This window comes from Triticum urartu, chromosome 4A (assembly GCF_056163025.1).
Source record: "Triticum urartu cultivar PI428250 chromosome 4A, HENAU_Tu73, whole genome shotgun sequence".
NCBI classification, from domain to species: Eukaryota; Viridiplantae; Streptophyta; class Magnoliopsida; order Poales; family Poaceae; genus Triticum; species Triticum urartu.
In genome coordinates, this window is record NC_141876.1 from 103,623,099 (window position 1) to 103,628,687 (window position 5,589).

Consider the following 5,589-nt stretch of genomic DNA (forward strand, 5'->3'; position numbering starts at 1 on the left):
CTCAATTCGGCGGCTCAGAGAGGTCCAGAATACTGCTGCCATCGGAACATCCCCCAAGCACGCCATCTTGTAGCTCATATAAAGAATCTGTCTCGCCTGAGGACGACTCACCGTCGGAACAGATGGCCGTCTCACCACCATCCACGGATCCTTAAGAAAACTCACCTCCATGGATAAAACCCACGAAGGCACGCTTTACGGCGGGTTGGGCCTGGGCGGATCTCGCACGCTGAGCCGTCTCGATGATGTTGGTGCAGACGTCCGGCTCAGGGCCCGATTCACTGATCCGGCCGATGAAAACATGAATTCCGCCGAAGGGGACCCGGTACCCATACTCAATTGAGCCGGCCTCGGGGCCCCAGCCTTCGTCGTTGATGTAGAGCTTTCCGCGACGACTCTTGGTCATCCGGCCCATAGCGTATCCCTTGAGCCCTTCGAAGTTGCCCTTCAAGAACTCAAATCCACCATGCGCTGGCCCCACGGTGGGCGCCAACTGTCGTGGAATTGTCACGGCAGATGTCCTAGCAAAAGGACTTAGTCGTAGGGCCATCGCAACTAGGAAGCTTAAAGGGGTTAATCGGGACAAAGGACATGAGAGGTTTATACTAGTTCGGCCCCTTAGGATGAAGGTAAAAGCCTACATCTAGTTGTGTTTGGAATTGTTGGGGTTTCGAAGACTAGGGAGCGATTACGCTTTGCCTGGCTTCGAATTGTTGTTTCTTGTCCTAAGCCACCGCCGGGTCATCCCCTTATATACACGGGTTGACGCCTAGCGGCCTACAGAGTCCCGGACGGCTCATAAAACGTGTCCGACTCGGTGACTTTCTTTACATGCCTTTCTTTACAAGTCTTTTCCTACATATGGCAGTTCACAATATTCGGGCCTTAAGCCACCTCTGTGCTTAGGCCTTCTTCAAGTCTTAATAAATCATCACCTTGAATATTTACTGGGCTTCTTCTTGTAACCCGCCCTTGGGGCTGACCCGGCCTCTCCTGGGCGGGTCTTACCTGGTAGCTATATTCCCAACAGGTTTCACTAGTGGCTTCTCTCGATAGCATAAATATTACGGTGGGTAAAAAAATTACTGTTGAGCAATTGACATAATTGAGCATAGTTATGAAAATATCTAGGTATGATCATGTATATAGGTATCACGTCCGAGACAAGTAGACCGACTCCTGCCTGCATCAACTACTATTACTCCACACATCGACCGCTATCCAGCATGCATCTAGAGTATTAAGTTCAAAAGAACAGAGTAGCGCTTTAAGTAAGATGACATGATGTAGAGGGATAAACTCATGCAATATGATATAAACTCTACTCTTGTTATCCTCGATGGCAACAATACAATACATGCCTTGCTGCCCCAACTGTCACTGGGAAAGGACACCGCAAGATTGAACCCAAAGCTAAGCACTTCTCCCATTGCAAGAAAGATCAATCTAGTAGGCCAAACCAAACTGATAATTCGAAGAGACTTGCAAAGATAACCAATCATACATAAAAGAATTCAGAGAAGATTCAAATATTGTTCATAGATAAACTTGATCATAAACCCACAATTCATCGGTCTCAACGAACACACCGCAAAAGAAGATTACATCGAATAGATCTCCACGAGAATCATGGTGAACTTTGTATTGAGATCCAAAGAGAGAGAAGAAGCCATCTAGCTAATAACTATGGACCCGAAGGTCTGAGGTAAACCACTCACACATCATCGGAGAGGCTATGGTGTTGATGTAGAAGCCCTCTATGATCGATGCCCCCTCCAGCGGAGCTCCGGAAAAGGCCCCAAGATGGGATCTCACGGGTACAAAAGGTTGCGGCCGTGGAATTAGGTTTTTGGCTTCGTATCCGGTAGTTTGGGGGTTCGTAGGTATATATAAGAGGAAGAAGTACGTCAGTGGAGCAACGTGGGCCCCACGAGGGTGGAGGGCGTGCCTGGGTGGTAGGCGCGCCCCTACCTCGTGCCTTCCTGGTAGCTTTCTTGATGTAGGGTCCAAGTCCTTTGGATCACGTTCGTTCCAAAAGTCATGTTCCCAAAGGTTTCATTCCGTTTGGACTCCATTTGATATTCTTTTTCTGCAAACTCTGAAATAGGCAAAAAAACAGCAATTCTGGGATGGGCCTCCGGCTAATAGGTTAGTCGCAAAAATAATATAAAATTGTATAATAAAGCCCAATAATGTCCAAAGCAGAATATAATATAGCATGGAACAATCAAAAATTATAGATACGTTGGAGACGTATCATGCCCCAAAGTTTTTACCGGAGAGTCAAGACGAAAACGTGTGCCAACCCCTATGCATAAGTTCACAAGGTCACGGAACTCGCAAGTTGATCACCAAAACATACATCAAGTGGATCACGTCATATCCCATTGTCACCATAGATAAGCACATGCAAGACATACATCAAGTGTTCTCAAATCCTTAAAGACTCAATATGATAAGATAACTTCAAAGGGAAAACTCAGTCCATTACAAGAGAGTAGAGGGGGGGGGAAACATCATAAGATCCAACTATAATAGCAACACTCACGATACATCAAGATCATACCACCTCAAGAACATGAGAGAGAGAGATCAAACACATAGCTACTGGTACATACCCTCAGCCCCGAGGGTGAACTACTCTCTCCTCGTCATGGAGAGCATCGGGATGATGAAGATGGCCACCGGAGAGGTATTCCCCCCTCCAGCAGGGTGCCGGAACAGGTCTAGATTGGTTTTCGGTGGCTACGAAGGCTATTTTCTGGAGGTTTCTGTATTTATAGGAATTTTTGGCGTCGGTCTCACGTCAAGGGGGTCTCTGAGTCATCCACGAGGGTGGGGGGCATGCCCTACACCCCTGGGCTCGCCCTCCTGCCTCGTGGATGGCTCAGGACTCTTCTGGCCCAACTATTTTACTCCTGGGGATTCTTTTGGTCCATAAAAATCATCAAAAATTGGCACGTCAGTTGGACTCCGTTTGGTATTCCTTTTCTATAAAACTCAAAAATAGGAAAAAAAACAGAAACTGGCACTCGGCTCTAGGTTAATAGGTTAGTCCCAAAAATCATATAAAATAGCATATAAATGCATATAAAACATCCAAGTTTGATAATATAATAGCATGGAACAATCAAAAATTATAGATACGTTGGAGACATATCACACGCTGGAGTTACACGCTGCAAATTAGAATTGCCATCTGGGCCTGCCGATATTCCTGGCCGTCCGGCTTCCCCTTTAATTCCTGCGGCCATTATAACCTTAGTCTCTTCAACCTTTCGATCGCGCCCCACAACACGACAAGCACACCCACGACAACATAGAGAGGGGATGTCTGCCGGCGCTCCAATGGAGTTCGTCGAGCATAGAGTGGAGACCCACGCGAGGTAGATGGATCTCTCGGTGGTGTACACCATTAACCTGGCCGTGGTGGACGACTACATCAACAGCGTTGAGCAGTTGCTTGCTGGAGACAAGTACAAGGTGGTCGGCATCGACCTCCATTACACAGCCGGCTGTCCCGGCATAGATCAGAAGGTTGCCGTCGCCCAGTTGTGCATGCGCCATCATGCCCTCATCTACTACTACTGCATGGCCATAGAGCCTTGCGACCGTTTCAATTGGTTTTTCAACAGCACCGACTACAAGTTCGCCACGGTGGATACCAAAGACGATGTAAAAGCGCTCAGTGTTACGGCTTGGCCTACAAGAACCTTGTCGAAATCCGTGACCACTACAGGGTCTGGGGAAGCACGAAGCAGGACTCCCTGTTTGAACTCGCCTCGGCCATCCTCGACCACTACTATGAAAAGATGAAGTAGGATGCCCAGAGAACAAGTCCCGTATCTTGGCACAAGGCCTGGACGCGGCAACTGGATGAACCTCACCTCAGGTTCACGTCCAAGAGCGTGTACGCATGCTACGGGATGCACAGGAGGATCATTGACATGAGGAAGTGCCTCGTTACCCAAATCGACGAGCCCGGATCGAGCCACAAGAAGAGCAAGTGTCACAAGAAGTATATGATGATCAGATGTTCGTTTATGCTAGTTAATCATGCATGTAATATATAGTTTACTTTATTGGTGTGTGTGAAAATGTCATGTGTGTAGTAGCCACCTATGTAATTATGCATGTAATAGTTTACTTTGGTGTGTGCAAATGCCATGGTTGTAGTAGCCACCTATGTAAGTGGATGTTTAATTTGGTTATGCAAGCACGTCCTTATAAGTGTGTGTATATATATATATGTTGTTGTTCTGTATGCAATCTCATCGCACAACACACACGTTTTATTAGCACTAACCGTCTGTGTTCTTATCGGTCTATAGACACATTTTTGATTACAAACCTGTTTGTCGCGTATCACACACATCTTGTTAAGTTGAACCATTTCTGTTCTCATGTCTCAACGCAAACAGTCCATCTGAGTGAACCGCATGGCGTATATCGCACACACCTTTGATCTGGCTAACAGTTTCTTTTGTGTTGCCTAATCACAAACAGTTCATTCGAGTGAACCGTATGCTTTGTATCGCACACACCTCCATCTGGCTGCCCGTTTCTTTTGTTCCTCCTCATCGCAAAAAGTTCATTGAACTGAACCGTATGCCCTTCATTGCACAAGCAACTAAAACCCGAATCGTGTTTGATGCATCCGCCATCGCAAACATTTTACACATTTCTGACGGTTTTCATACAACACCGTTTGCGATTATGGCATCGCACATTGTTGGGGAACGCAGTAATTTCAAAAAAATTCCTACGCACATGCAAGAACATGGTGGTGCATAGCAACGAGAGGGGAGAGTGTCGTCCACGTACCCTTGTAGACCGTAAGCGGAAGCGTTATGACAACGCGGTTGATGTAGTCATACTTCTTCATGGTCGACCGATCCTAGTACCAAACGTACGACACTTCCGCGATCTGCACACGTTCAGATCGGTGACGTCCCACGAACTCACAATCCAGTAGAGCTTCGAGGGAGAGTTCCGTCAGCACGACAGCGTGATGACAATGTTGATGAAGCTACCGACGCTGGGCTTCGCCTAAGCACCGCTACGATATGACCGAGGTGGATTATTGTGGAGGGGGCACCACACACGGCTAAAAGATCAATGATCAACTTGTGTGTCATGGGGTGCCCCCTGCCAAAGGGTGAGGCCGGCCGGCCCTAGGAGGGCGTGCCAAGAGGAGTCGTCCTCCTAGTGGGAGTAGGACTCCCCTTTCCTAGTCCCACTAGGAGGGGGAAGGAAGGAGTGGGAGAGGGGAAAGTCAAGGGGGCCGCTGCCCCCCCTTCCTTGTCATATTCAGACTCAAGGGGAGGAGCACGCAGCCTGCCCTAGCCGGACCCTCTCTCTCTCCACTAGGGCCCATTAAGGCCCATTAGTCCCCAGGGGGTTCCGGTAACCCCTCCGGCACTCTAGTTTTCTCCGAGACCACCCAAAACCCTTCCGGTGTCCGAATGTAGCCGTCCAATATATCAATCTTTATGTCTCAACCATTTAGAGACTCCTTGTCATGTATGTGATCACATCCGAGACTCCGAACTACCTTTGGTACATCAAAACACATAAACTCATAATACC